This window comes from Trichechus manatus, unplaced genomic scaffold (genome assembly GCF_000243295.1).
Source record: "Trichechus manatus latirostris isolate Lorelei unplaced genomic scaffold, TriManLat1.0 scaffold00071, whole genome shotgun sequence".
Taxonomy (NCBI): domain Eukaryota; kingdom Metazoa; phylum Chordata; class Mammalia; order Sirenia; family Trichechidae; genus Trichechus; species Trichechus manatus.
This window is the reverse complement of record NW_004444007.1, coordinates 10,034,892-10,050,777: the sequence shown is the minus strand read 5'-3', so window position 1 is coordinate 10,050,777 and position 15,886 is coordinate 10,034,892. Positions and strand designations below refer to the sequence as shown.

At 38.2% G+C, this 15,886-nt stretch overlaps 1 protein-coding gene across 7 annotated transcripts in view; it reads right to left on the bottom strand.

Moving 5' to 3' along the window:
- Positions 1 to 15,886, bottom strand: part of SGMS2 (sphingomyelin synthase 2) — a 109,956-nt gene that overhangs the window by 48,163 nt on the left and 45,907 nt on the right. For 2 of the 7 annotated variants that reach the window (XM_023734784.1, XM_023734785.1), the window contains exon 2: positions 13,299 to 13,442. The gene's annotated coding sequence lies outside the window, so the exon portion shown is untranslated. Of the gene's footprint in view, positions 1 to 9,896; positions 10,265 to 13,298; positions 13,443 to 15,886 lie in introns of those variants that run through there. The other 5 variants (XM_004380221.2, XM_023734783.1, XM_023734786.1 and 2 more) reach the window with 4 other exon arrangements.

The following is a 15,886-nucleotide window of genomic DNA, read 5'->3' as shown; positions in this document are numbered from 1 at the left end:
AAGATAATGGTGATGGAATAATTTGGAAAAGGATAGTAAGAATAGCAGCATAACTGGAAGAATGTAATGGATATCACTGAATTGTACATGTAAATCTTTTGAAATAGTATAGCTTTGGCTGTGTATACTTTCACCAAAAAAGAAAGGTCCTCCAAGGTCAAGAAGGGAGAGTGTTGACATGTCGTGAGGTTTTGAACCAATGTCACAAAACAATACGCGTACTGACTGTTTAATGAGAAACTATTTGTTCTGTAAACCTTCCTCTAAATACAATAAAAAAAATTTTTTTAAAAGTCCCATTCTAACAGAAAGAAAAGAAGTAGAGTAAGGTAATTTACTAATAAAGAGTGAACTAACTGTCACATGCTCCAAGTATTTTTTCTTAATGCTCACAGCACCACCGTGAGATTGGTCCTATGGTATGAGAAATCAACATCCCTCAAAGATTTAAAATTTCTCTGTATTTTTATTTAGCTTGATGTAAATAATTTATGGGTAGCAGGTCCATATGGGTTTGTAAACATAATAAACAACAAAAGTTTATTCAACAGACATGGTCCCTACCACATGCCCTTGCTAATCTCAGAAGCAAACTAAATCTGAGTCTAACCAGCATGGTAACATCTTACAATCATAAGACCCAGGTCTAAGCATGGCTGTGCCAGTTGATGAGAATCAAAGAAATTTCTTTGGTCTGCAATTTCTTCTGCCTTGCCTCCCTCACATTCTCAAGTAAGGGACTATTTTAAATGACTGGCCTTTGGTATATAGCATGGTTTCTTTTATTACATCTTTACTTCTCATGATAATCACATGGCTAGAACAGGCCACATGAGAAGGGAAATAAACTCACAGAAGGCTCATCCATTAGGTTCCATTCAACCACTTAGCCACCTGAATACAGTAGGAAAGAGACTATTTTGGGGGACCTGATGCAGAATCCCTTATCCTAACAGTACTGAAACCAATTAAATAAGATACTAGTGAAGAGTCTTATGACTCCTGATATCAGATTCATTAGAGAAGAAATAAGACATTAAAGTTAGAGAAAAAACTTCATAAGGTTGATGGTGAAAAGTTATCTCTGCCAGAACAAGAGATGGTTAATTAGAAGCAAGGCAAATAACAGAAAGTTATTAGGTAGGCAAAGAGGCCAACTCCAAAGAAGATAAAAGAATAAAGAATGGTGCTTTACTATACCAACTGACCATTATATAGATGCAGATTCAAAATTAGGAAATAACCTAATACCAGTTAATATAAAGTTGTTTTAAAAAGGCCTTTTCTGAGATAATTGAGAAACAAAAATATCCAAAGTAATCTAAATTGCATATTTTAACTTAAAGAATTAAAGCATTAATATTTAAAGGCAGACAATTTACAGTATGAAACAAGATTCAACTTCTCTGGTAATAAGATTAGCAATCCTAGATTTAATCTTTTCTAGGCAGCAGACTATTCCAATTTTAATCCCAGATGTGACACACACAGCTGAGCCAAATAACTATTGCAAAGGAGCTGATCATGACTTACAACTTTGGCAATTAAAATAACATATCCCTACCTCAAATACAATTTGGAACAATAACTATAAAAAAGGAAATGAACCCCATCAAAATTTATTCATTAGAATTATTTGCAACATTATCACTTTTTCTGTCCTTGAAAAAAAAATTAGGTTTCTTCAGCAATATTTTGTGAATAATGATCAGTATAATTTTCCATTAAGTAGCATGAAGATTCTCGACAAAAGAGTGAGAATCTAAATTCATGTAAATGGCAATAAAATGGGAAACCTCTAGGTTGTTTGTAAAACGAACCAAGCTTAAAAGTACTTCTCTCAAATCAACAATATACACTTAGAGAAAGTTACTCAAGGTGTAACACAGTATATAAAACAGGGAATCTATCTTCAATGCTTAATTCAGTAAAGCACTATGTATTGTAGCTTGAAGGAAAGTTAGAGAATTTTACAGTTAACAGATGACTTTCTTTTCTTACTTCTTATAGGGATCCAAAAGTTCACCTTAAGTCATTATGCTATTATTTTGGTGATAAAGAAATCTTTTTAATTATTAAATAAAATGATGCTATATACTTACGTTATACTACCAGTCATCGTTTCTAAATAATTTAAAATTAACTATTATGATAATAGTTATCTCTCAGAGATAACCTTGAGAGCGCCAATCCCCTAGTCCTTTTCTTTCTCTTTACTTTATAGCATACCCAGCCACTGCCGTTGAGTGGATTCTGACTCATAGTGACCCCATAGGACAGAGTAGAATTGCCCCATAAAGTTTCCAAGGCTGTAAATCTTTATGGAAGCAGACTGCCACAACTTTCTCCCATCGAGTGGCTGGTGAATTCAAACTGCCGACCTTCGGGTTCACAGCCGGGCACTTTAACCAGTGTGCCAAGAGGGCTCCTTTTTATAGCATACCACTTCCTTGGAAAACAGCCACCTGTCAGTCTGCTACACCCTCTCCTGACAGAGAACTCACTCAGGAAGAAGGAAGCTTTTGATTTCCTTTATTCTCTTCAGAAATCCCCTAATCTCAACTCTTTCACAGCAGTGTTTAATCACTACCGAATACCATCCAGGTACTGCCGTACCACTAGCCCAAGGTGTTGTGACATATTTCCAACACAATCCTCACTGCCACTCTGCTTTCCCTTCACAAAATAGTCAAGAGAAGTTAGAACTCAGACAAGACCAGATTGGGATTTAATGGTATTGGATTTCTTCCCTTACCTATTCTCCTATATATTTCCTTAGTCCAGACCACAGTACGCTGCTTGCACAGGGCTCTGTCCTGTGCTGGGTAATGAGCTGCATAAGGGCAGAGACCAAGTCTTATCTGATCAGTGCCGCTGGCCACTAGCCACGTATACATCAGCCCACATACTCAAAGATACCTGTGTTATCTTACCCTTCTCCAAAAAACCTCAGGTACCTTTTTTTAAAAAAAATGAATCAGTAGTGTGTCTACATAATTATGACTACTACATGTGCTTAAAAAAAAAAAAAAAAAACTTGTTGCCATTGAGTAGATTCTGACTCATAGTGACCCCATATGTTACAGAGTAGAACTGCTCCATAGGGTTTTCCTGGCTGTAATCTTTACAGAAGCAGATTGCCAGGCCTTTCTTCCACTGTCACTTGATGGGTTCACACTGTCAACCTTTAGATTAGCAAGTGAGTGCCATCCATGGACCTCTCATGTGTTACACGGCCTACAAATTTCATGTAACTAATTGTAGTTTATTCTGTGTAAGTACATTTTTTATTATAAGATATCTTACATATGTAAAAGGAGATACAACATAAAGTACAAAAAATAATAAAGCAAAACTCCATATACCTAGTTTCAGACCTAGAACATTACAGGTTAATTTAGAAGCCTCCGAGCTCCCCTCCCTGATGGTATGCCCCGCCCCCTGCACAATCTTGATGTAGTCTCTGTTTAACCTAATTTTCAAAGTATACCATGTGAAATAACCTTGGAGAAGTTTCCTAAATCATGTAACCACAATTTCTCAACCTGCAATCTTTTTTTTTTTTTAACTTCCCACTTATCTTTGGGTTTTCCTTCATTCACGAGTTTTCTGGGGGTGAAGGGCAAACTAACACTTCCCAAAAGCCAAACCAAGCCTTTTATGGGGTATATACCATCATCATTCCTATCTGGGGCATGAGGAAGTGAAACCTAGAAATCCAGCAAGTGGCAGAGCTGGAATCTGAACCCAGGCAGGCTAGCTCTAGAGTCCACACTCTAAGCCACTACGCTTTACTGAGATTTTCTGAGCTCTCACACTGTTTACAACTAGAAATATGCTGCTTTTTTTTTTCTTCTAAGACCAAAGGAGTTCTTTCTTTTCTCCCTCCAGCCTCCCTCCCTACTGTGACCACGTAGGCAGTAGTCTGTGTTTGCCCTGTGAGGTGATTTCCTTCCAAGCATTAACTGGCCGCACCTTCTAACACATAGCCACCAGCTCTGGGTCATCTGACACCCTCGGTGTCAGTGTGAATGCTTATCCTGCTAGCCTCCCCCAGCCCTGCGCCCTCCCAAGAGACATTTCCTGGAAATAGCGTGAATGGACATGTCATTGTAGTGAGGTGTTCAGTGTCCGAGTCACCTGTGTCCTAGAAACTGGTTAGTGTTCAGCAGGATGAAGGCGACTCAGGCACAGATACAATGAGATACTTGGAGATATTTACTCAGCAGGGCCTCCTCCCAACACTAGACTGTTGACTTACTGCTTAACCCTGACACTGTCCCTTCCCACTTCACTGCCAATACAGGCTCCTTCAATTATTATTTTCCAGTCAGGATAATTCAAAAGGCATTATGTTATGGACAGAACTCACAGATCCCTACTAGCTGAAAATAGAGGCTACGTTATTTTCTCTATTGAGTCCTAATGAAAAACTTTAATACAAAGGTAATCATAGGATTCTTAGTTGTAAAAGGGAATTGGAATTATATGTTGTTATGGACATTACTTGCCATCCCATATGATTTAGTTCTCTTATGAATTCACAATTAATATTACATACTACTAAAGCACAATGAGTTACTAATTCTGACCTCAGTCAGGAGAGAATTTTTTTCAGAGGACCAGAGGGCTGACTCACTCAGTTGGCCACATTCCAGGCCAGAAAACAGTTAAACTTATATACATAGCTGTCTTTTTTCTTTTTTTTTTTTTTTTAGGTAACAAGAGAGTACTGATGGCCGTTTAAGTATTTCAGAATTGAAGGGGTTCATCCTTACACACCATTATGAACATAGACAGCACAGCTGGCCCAAGATGTTTATTTTGTCATTGCACTAAGCTTTGTCTTCAAATTTAAGCTGGCACATATGCCTAGGTCATTCTAGGAGCCAGAAATCTAGAATAAGATACCCTGGGCTTGAATTTCCTAAAATTCTTCAAAATTTATTGCTTGTTCCCTAATGTTTTATGGCTCCATCATTTATAATGCATTAAATATTGAAAGGAGGAAAAGTGGTTTAAAAAATGTTAACACACGCAAGATATTTATTTGTGCGTGTGTGTGTGTGTGTGTGTGTGTGTGTGTGTGTGTTTTTGGTCTTTCTTTTCAGATATACCTGTCATGTTATTGTTGTTAGGGGTCTCTGAGTTGGTTCTGACTCATAGCGACCCTATGTACAACAGAAGAAAACACTGCCTGGTCCTGAGGCATCCTCACAATTATTGCTATATTAGAGCCAATTGTTTCAGCCATTATGTCAATCCATCTCATTGAGGGTCTTCCTCTTTTTCGCTGACCCTCTATTTTATCAACTATGACATCCTTCTCCAGAGACTGGTCCTTCCTGATAACATGTCTAAAGTACGTGAGATAAAGTCTTGCCATCTTTGCTTCTAAGTAGCATTCTGGCTATACTTCTTTCAAGATAGATTTGTTTGTTCTTCTATCAGTCCACGGTATATTCAGTATTCTTTGACAGCACCATATTTCAAAGGCATCAATTCTTCTTCAGTCTTCCTTATTCATTGTTCAGCTTTCACATGCATGTGAGGCAATTGACAATACCATGGCTTGGGTTAGGTGTACCTTAGTCCTCAAAGTGACAGAAATAACCTCCTATAGGTATAAGAAAGTAAGCTTTAAGGGTGTACCTAAATGTTACCTCTAATGTTAGTGGGAAAGTACTGAATCCTAAATCTATTTAACATTATGGACTGAAATATTTATCACTGCATCTTGATTGTTTGTTTGATCAATTCCATATGAATTCATAATTACTGGTGATTTGAATGTGAAAGTTGGAAACAAAGAAGGATCGGTAGTTGGAAATATGGCCTTGGTGATAGAAATGGTACAAAAGATCCCATGACAGAATTTTATAAGACCAACAACTTACTCATTGCAAATACTTTTTTTAAACATCATAAACGGTGACCATATATGTAGACCTTGCCAGATGGAATACACAGGAATCAAATCGACTACATCTGTGGAAAGAGACAATGGAAAAGTTCAATATCATCAGTCAGAACAAGGCCAGGGGTTGACTACGGAATAGACCATCAATTGCTCATATGCAAGTTCAAGTTGAAGCTGAATAAAATTGAAGCAAGTTTATAAGAGACTAAGTATGACCTTGAGTATATCCCGTCTGAATTTAGAGACCATCTCAAGAATAGATTTGATGCACTGAACACTAATGACTGAAGACCAGATGAGCTGTGGAATGACATCAAAGACATCATACACGAAGAAAGCAAAAGGTCACTAAAAAGACAGAAAAGAAAGAAAAGACCAAAATGGATGTCAGAAGAGACTCTGAAACTTGCTCTTGAATGTACAGTAGCTAAAGGGAAAGAAAGAAATGATGAAGTAAAAGAGGTGAACAGAAGATTTCAAAGGGCAGCTCAAGAAGACAAAGTATTATAACAAACTGTGCAAAGACCTGGAGTTAGAAAACTTAAAAGGGAAGAACATGCTCAGCATTTCTCAAGTTGAAAGAACTGAAGACAAAATTCAAGCCCTGAGTTGCAATACTGAAGTATTCTATGGGCAAAAAAAATTGAATGACGCTGGAAGCATCAAAAGAAGATGGAAGGAATACACAGAGCTACTGTACCAAGAAGAATTGGTAGACATTCAACCATTTCAGGAGGTAGCAAATGATCAAGAACTGATGGTACTGAAGGAAGAAGTCCAAGCTGCTCTGAAGGCACTGGCTAAAAACAAGGCTTCAGGAACTAATGAAATACCAGTTGAGATGTTTCAAAAAACAGATGCAATGCTGGAAGCACTTACTCATCTATGCCAAGAAGAGGACGTGGAACCATGGATATCAAGCATAATTAGGGTTTTCCTGTGTGATAGTTAGGGAGCCCTGATGGGCTATGGATATCACTGCTGATGTCAGATGGATCCTGGCTGAGAGCAGAGAACACCAGAAAGATGTTTACCTGTGTTTTATTGACTAGGCAAAGGCATTCGACTGTGTGGATCTTAACAAATGATGGATAGCATTATGAAGAATGGGAATTCCAGAACACTTAATTGTGCTCATACAGAACCTGTACATAGACCCAGAGGCAGTTGTTTGAACAGAACAAGAGGATTCTGCATGGTTTAAAATCAGCAAAGATGTGCAAAGTTCAGAGGAAACAAGGAGCACATTTCCAGGAGTCGTGTCTCAGTGGAGTCACACAAAAGCCAAAACCATTGCCATAGAGTTGATTCCGACTCACAGTGACCCTACAGGACAGAGTTAGAACTGTCCCACAGAGTTTCCAAGGAGCGCCTAGCGGATTTGAACTGCCGACCTTTTGGTTAGTAGCCATAGCACTTAACCACTATGCCACTAGGGTTTCCGGAGTCACAGAGGACATAGATAATATCCCCAGCAATACCTTGTGACAATACGTGTGAAATGTCGTCTACCAGCTCATTAGAGACTCAGTGCCCAGGGTTTATATTGGGGACTGGTGAATAAGCACCCTCTACCTGGTATGTACCCCAATTCCAGACTCCAAGGAGAAAAGCAGGTGTTTAGCATAAACCATATTGTTTGCACAACCAGTTCAGGCACAGTGAGCCACTCTTATCAGAGAATGGTGGGAACCCTCCCAATATCCAAGCTCCCAGACATCAGTCAAGGACCAATCTTGCAAGCAGGCCTTTCTAAGGACAGCAGTCTTAGACCCATTAGCTTAACTTTTTTTCTTTTTGATTACACACATGCCTTTATTTAATCCTCACAGCAAATCTGTAAAATAGGCATTATCTTCATTTTGCAGATGAGAAAATCAAGGCTCAGACAATTTAAATGACTGCCCAAGGCTCACAGAGATACCAAATGCAGAGTGGGAATTAGCCCAGGCCCTCCAACTTCCCAATCCATGCTCCTTCCACCCACATTGCAGTCCATCACTAATGGTGCAATTTCAGGTACAGTGACAGCCGATAACACAGTTGGGGTCAGGAGGAAGCTAGGTAACATATATGACAGCATTCTGCAAACTATAATGCTCGATACAAATAAAAGGAAAGATTTAATTACATCCGGCTGGTCTCTGCCCAGCCTTGGTGGCACAGTGGTTAAAGTGCTCAGCTGCCAACCAAAAGGTCAGTGGTTCAAACTCACCAGCTGCTCCACAGGAGAAAGATGTGGCAGTCTGCTTCTATAAAGATTTACAGCCTTGCAAACCCTATGGGGGCAGTTCTACTCTGTCCTATCGGGTTGCTTCTATGAGTCAGAATCGACTCAAGGGCAATGGATTTGGTTGGGGTTTTGGTCTCTGCCCCTCTCCTGCCCATGAGCCCTGGGACCAGAAAATACACTCATCCATCCATTTGGTGCAAACAATTAGTCATCTTTCTACCTGTCCAGGGTGAAGGATGCCATGCTAGGTGAGTGGTCAGGAGGCTCCTTCTGCCCCCAAGAAATCTAATCGCCAGGCCTTGTCACTTCTACTGCCTGTCTCTCAAGAGCTATTGTTTTCATCTCCATCTTGCCACTGCTTCCCTCCAAGATGCTTCCTAGCACACCGAAATCACTGCAGCAGCCTCTCCCTCATCTCCCTGCATCCATTCTGGCCACCGTCTAATCATTCTCCACTGCAGCTGGAGAAATCTTTCTAAAGGCCAGATCAGAGCCTGGGCTAAAACCTTTCCACAGGGGCCCCGTGGCTCTTACCGTTAGTTTAACTTTTACTTTGCACACTGAACTATTTCAATTATCTGTAATATAGGATCAAACCATAGGGAAAACCTTTTATTCTTAATAGTGGGTCACCCAAGTACATCCTGTGATTGGGAAGCACTTTTATCCTGTATTACATAGAAGATCTAAGATGAGTTCTATTAGTCATTTTTTTTAAATTACCCTCCAGCAACAAGTACAGTAAAAAGAGCTGAGTTCTAGTCCTGAATCCTTTTCTGAGCTGGCTGTATGACCCCTAAAGTTTATGAACTTTACTGCTCTGAGCTGACTCAGTTTAAAAACAAAACAAAACAAAAATCTGTTGCCGTTGAGTTGATTCCGACTCATTGTGACCCCTCAGGACAGAGCAGAACTGCCCCATAGGGTTTCCAAGGAGCGGCCAGTGAATTTGAACTGCGACCTTTTGGTTAGCAGCTGAGCTCTTAACCACTCAATTTATTCACCTGTAATAATGGGCACACTACCAATCCTAAATTCCCCACAAAGAAATTAGTGATGATCTAGTGAGAGAATTGATACGAAAAGGCTTTCTAACAAGCCATATTACTCTTTTAATTCTGAAATAAGGCGTGTTATTCTTTTAATTCTAGGGGAAAAAACGCTGCTAAAAATTCTGAATAAATGGTATTCCTAAATTAAAGCTATTCTGTGAAACCATTTAAACTACCAGGTTGGCAAAAATCCAGACCTTCGTAAAAGGAACTCTGGCAAGTTTCTTGTAGGGGTGTGAATGAGAAAAACTTCCTTTGGGAGGCAATTTGGCGATATCTATCAAAATACACCTCATGGCTTACATTTCTACTTTTGCAAACTTATACAGATATAATTGTATGCATGCAAAATGACCTATGTACAAAGTGATTTATTGCAGCATTGTTTAGTAGCAAAAGACTGGCCACAACCCACATGTCCATCAATAGGTCACTATTTAAATTGTGGTACGTCCATACAATGGACTAGTCTGTAACTGTTACGGGGAAAAAAGAATGAGGAAGCTCTCTTAGGACTGATTTGCTAAACCTTCCTAGATATTTTGTTAGGAAAAAAACATACGTTGCAGAGGAGTACGTATAATATATTATCTTTAACATTATGAAGGGGGACAAATAAGAATTCATATTCATATTTGCCTGTTTGCATAAAGAAACTCTGGAAGGATGCATTAGAAACTACCAACAGTACCTGGGAGCAGACGTTGGAGGTAGAAGTTGGGCAGATGGAAGTCAAGATGGCCACGGCCCTCTGTCTTCTTCACTTTGCATCTTTTCATGTGTACCCGGAAACATGTATAAAAATGGCACACTTGCAAAGCAATTCTTTTCCAAGGTGAAGTTATATCAACCTGGTAATTTTTGGTTTGTTTGATAAGCATCAAAATTTTGACAGTGATTAAATTAGAGCAGACGGTCACTATCTTAGTTATGGTCACTATCTTAGTGTTGCCATAACAGAAATACCACAAGTGGATGGCTTTAACAAAGAGAAATTTATTCCCTTAGAGTCTAGGAGGCTAGAAGTCCAAATTCAGGGTGTCACCTCTAGGGGAAGACTGTGTCTCTCTACTGGCTCTGGGGGAAGGTTCTTGTCATCAATCTTCCCCTGGGATAGGAGCTTCTCTGTGCAGGAACCCCAGGTCCAAAGAATGCATACTGCTCCGGGCTCTGCTTTCTTGATGGTAGAAGGTCCCCCATCTCTTTGCTCGATTGTCTCTTTTACATCTCAAAATAGATTGATTTAAGACACAACCTAATCTTGTAGATTGAGTCCTGCGTCATTAACATAACTGCCTCTAATTCTGCCTCACTAACATCATAGAGGTAGAATTTACAACATATAGGAAAACCACATCAGATGACAAAATGCTGGACAATCCCATAAGACTGGGAATGTGGCCTAGCCAAGTTGACACACATTTTGGGGGGATGCAATTCAATCCAAAACAGTCATAAAATTGTGTTATCTTATTTTCCAAATCAGGTTTCAAGTCTCCTTTTCTGCCTGTGTTCAAGCTGCCATCTTGAAGGGAGTTTCCCCAGAGCACCTACAGTGAGTCATGTTCTCTCCTGCTCCCTTCTGCCATTTGTTTGCTGAGGATACTTAGGAGATTTTTAAAAGTTCCGTGAAAGCAGGGATTTTGTTTTGTTCTGTTCACTGCCATATCCACAAAATCCAGAAGAGTGGTTGGTATACAGAAGTCGTTCAGTATTTGTTGAATAAATGAATTCTTTTCTTCACCCAGTTTTAATAGGACAGATACTACCAGACAAAGGGAGAGATATCATTGAGGTCAAAAATTTGGAAATAGTTGTCATTCCTAGTATCAGCCCAATATATGCATTCTAATCCAAGCAACATTTTTAGTATTACCTTGAATGTTACAGAAGACAAACAAGCCTATAGAATGCTTGTTCAATTAACACTGAATCTTAAATAATAAAAAAAAAAAATGTATTTTTAATTAACAGGGTACTACACAGCCCTTGGAGTCCCTGGGTGGCGCAAAAGCTTACCGTGCTTAGCTGCTAACCAAAAGGCTGGAGGTTCAAGTCCACCCAGAAGCACCTTGGAAGAAAGGCCTGGAGATCTACTTCTGAAAAATCAGCCATTGAAAACCTTATGGAGCACAGTTCTACTCTTACACACAGGGGGTCACTATGAGTTGGAATCAACTCGAAGGCAACTGATTTGGTTTTTTGGTTTACATGGTTCTTGGATCCACCTTAGGGCTAAAGTCTTCTTAGGCAAACACCATGCTGATTAGTAATGATAAAATAAAAACAGTTATGAATGGTGCCCAAAGGAAAGAGAAAATCTTTTACATTAAAAATGTAGCTGCTATTATTATTGTCAAGAATGAAATAATTCTTGAAATTAAATTCAAATTAATCCAGATAGCAAATTGAGATATACAATATCAAAGGAAAAGCTTCCTTCCTTTTCAGTAGGGATAGAATCAGATAACTACCACACCTCTTTATAACCTTGGGGTTTAAAAAACTGTAAACCAGAATAACTTTACCATTAATAATTTCAGTAACTTTGCTGAACAGGTGCATGGTTGACTGACATTTCTTTAAGGACTTTTAGAGCCACGAACTTTTCTGAGGTATGGATGAGACAGTGCTCTCCTTGGCAATAACTCAAAACAACAAAACAAAACATAAAACCAAACGCGCTGCCATTGAGTTGATTCCCACTGATGATGACCCTACAGAACAGAGAACTGCCCCATAGGGTTTTCAAGGAGCAGGCTGGTGTATCTGAACTGCCGACCTTTTGGTTTACAGCCTACCTCTTAACCACTATGTCACCAGGGCTCCCATAAGTCAAAGAAGTTAGGAAATTTCCATGTTACCTCTATTTCTCTTGCTGTCATTTAAGACAATAACCCAATGAGTGAGGAAACATCCTCACACCTCAAACAGCTTTAACCCTTTCGTTGCCACTGGGTTAGTGGTTTACCAACCACGTTTTATGCTTCTGGACCACACGTTGCTGTTGTTGCTGTTGTGTGCCATCCAGTCGATTCGGACTCATAGCAACCCAACAGGATAGAGTAGAACGGCCAGATAGGGTTTCCACGAGTGGCTGGTAGATTCGAATCGCCAGTCTTTAGTTACTCTGGTTCTGATGCATTTAGCATCAAGGTAGGTCCCTTCTGAAATGCGTGAAGCTCAGCAGACCCGAGTTGGAGCCTCATTGTTGCGTAGGCTGAACATTCTACTAGGTGATGCTTCCTGGGTGTAATTAGTTTTGTAAACTTTTGCCTCTTTTTCCTTTATTTCTGTGAGATAAAGCTTGCAAGCATAATTATGGTTTTCCTGTGTGATAGTTAGGGAGCTCTGATGGGTTTGTTTTGGTTTTTCTGTGTCATATTTGGAAAATCAGAGGTTCCCCATGTAACCTAATGGAAAGGCACCTATAATAAATTATATAGCTCTCACTGGTATATTGTCATACCACAGATCAGTGGCATCACAGTGCCACTCATTTCATTGGTGGCTTGTATTACCAGATCATATTTCTTAAAATCCATATTAACAACCAAAAATTTAAACACACTCAATTAGTAAGCATCCATTCCAATACTAAAAACATATACCATCAAAAAAATTAAAAAAAAAAATTGGTCACTAAAAGGTTTTAACTCTGTGTTCACAGAAGACTCTTGTGATGATAAATTAAAAGTTCTCAGAGAGGTAATCCATTTATGAAATGTCTTCACTGGAAAGCGAAGTAGTAGAGAAGCTGCAGAATACCCAGTAAACAGCCAACCTTCAGTTGATGCAAATTACACCTACTAATCACTTATTGACTATCTCGTTATCCAATATTTCACATTTACAACAGTACTAAAAAATCTGCTATTCGTTAACGTTATGTGTCAATTTGGCTGGGCCACAATTCTCAGTGGTTTGACAGTTATGTAATGATGTAATGTGGCAGTTATGTATGATGTAGTCATCTTCCATTTTGTGATCTGATGTGGTCATCCTCCATTTTCATATAACACCAATTTTTGCATAACAACCTGGTCTTTGGAACTTAACCATGTCGGTAAGTGAGGAGTGGCTGTATACTTACCATACAGCATTAGGAAGCAACAAACCTTCTGTTTGCAGACAGTAGCACAGCAAATCTCACCTTAGTCCTTCCAACAGTCAACACTCCAAGTGTCGTAGCAGATCCTTTCTGAGAAGAGTGGTGTACAGGCAAAGGATGATAGCTCTAAGGAGAGGAGGAAAAAGTCAAAGGTTAAAATAAGAATTATGCTTTGTTGTTCTGTTTTGTTGGTTTTATGAGAGTGGAAGTGTTCTCTGATACCATACCCCTAGAAAAGTTGCCAGGAGCGCTGGTGGTGCAATGGTTAAGTGCTCTGCTGCTAACTGAAAAGTTGATAGTTTAAATCCATTCAGTGGCTCCACAGTAGAAGCACCTGGCAATCTGTTCCTGTAAAGATTATAGCCTAGGAGATCTGTTATGGATTGAACTGTGTCCCCCAAAAATGTATACGACTTGGCTAGGCCATGATTCCCAGTATTGTGTGGCTGTCCTCCATTTTGTGATCTGATGTGATTATCTTAAGTGCTATAAATCCTACCTCTATGATGCTAATGAGGCAGGATTAGAGGCAGTTATGCTAATGAGGCGGGACTCAATCTATAGGATTAGGTTGTATCTTGAGCCAATCTCTTTTTTTTTTTTTGTCTTTATTTCTTTATTAACAAAATAATTCATTATTATGATTTTTGAAACAAAAGTTTAAAAATGTTCTGCTTTCATGTTAATATAGGTTAGGCCATTCAAAAGACAAAACAAAGTTAACTTTAAGTCATGGTCCAGGATTATACTCATCAGAAATAAAAACATGGGTTATGGTATTAAGTAAAGACAACCAAAGTAAACTGTATTTCAAATTTGTTTATATAAAAGCATATTAAAGATCACTTTAAAATAGTGTCTATCTTTTCTTTAAAATGGGTATAGACTCATCTGCAATCATATACAAATATAATAAACTTGACTCATTAGTTTTCTTAATCTTTTAATACAAATACAATTCCTTGTTTCTTTATGCAACCCAACAAAATAATACAAAGTGAAGAAGACATTAGAAAAATATGGATTTTTCTGAATCTATATTGTATTTTTAGCTTTAATTGGAAAATATATTTTAGATAATATGAAATACATGGATTTCAGATTTACATATTATCTGTGTCTAGCAGATTATTAGATATGGTCTTTATTTTGGCTGAAATGCAAAAATATGATTAATTTCTTAATAACAGATTAGTTATAAAATATCTTCCACTGATAGCAGTGGTAGTCTGAGAACAAAATGTAAGCTGAACATATTTGTAAATCACCATCCAAATTATGCACATTAACTTTAAGCCCTTTATATACATTTACTTTAAAGATTACTGAATGGAAATCTTATATTCTGATATTTAATTTAAACAATCTTGTAAACATAGTCAAAATCCGCTTTTTAGAAGAGATAAAATTCAAGTAAACACTGCATATTTGATTTAAACTAACCTTACATTTATGATATGTTAGATTATAACCACTAAATATGTAAAAATATTTTCAAAAAATCATCTGTATGTAAAGATAAAACTAGATGCTGGAAACGTGTTCATTTTAATAACTAATATACTGTAGCTGCTCTTTGGTTTGGCATAATAATACTGGTCAGATGCTTCAGGTTCAGAATACTCAAGTACATTCATACCCACATAAACCAAGTCTCCTAAATTTGTTTTTAATGGCAATAGCAAGACGTGAAATTCAACTTTATTTTCCTTAAATGGCATCACAAATGTTCAAGTGCTTGAAAGACAAAAGATAGTACTTATAAACTTTGATAGGGCTTCAGTTTGACCTTTTCTCCCCAAATAGTTGATAGCAATAATCAATATCAGTTGAACTACCAAAGAGGCAGCCTTTCTCTGACTCCCTTACCACCAGCAGGCCCCCTTGCTGAATGGGCACTAACATGCACGAACCAACCCAGCCAAATATTATTTATAACTCGGCAAAACGTTGGCCATAAATTAAATCAAAGGTAATTAAAGTAAAAGGTTTTAATTGAAAAAGCTTTAAAAGGTGTGTACTATGCTATTAAAGATTATGTTAAATAATAGAAATTAAAAGAATTGAGAAATATTACAATACCATACAAGTGCCTGCCAGGTTAAAGGGGAAATAATGTTTCCTCAGTTGTTAACCAAGCACATGCAGAGCCTTTGAACTAAATGTAGGAACATACACAAAAGTACCAGGAGAAAGTTTCTGACAGTGGTCAAGCAAGTTTAAACATTTGCCGTTTCCTTATAATACGGAAACCTGGAAACTGCGTAACTGAAGTGATGTTTTTGGTTGGTAACTGACATCTCTTAAGCTCATACTTAAATTTTCTAGAATCAAAATTAATATGACTACAGAGTTAAAAGAAAGGTAGTACTCCAAACTAGACTTTAAAAGCTAACTCATTCTGATACCATCTCACCCAGGCATTACTGGCACGAATCAAAAACACTGGAAATAACAAATGTTGGAGGGGCTGCAGGGAGATGGGAACTCTTATGCACTGCTGGTGGGAATGCAAAATGATACAACCATTTTGGAAAATGATATGGTGCTTCCTCAGAAAGCTAGAAATA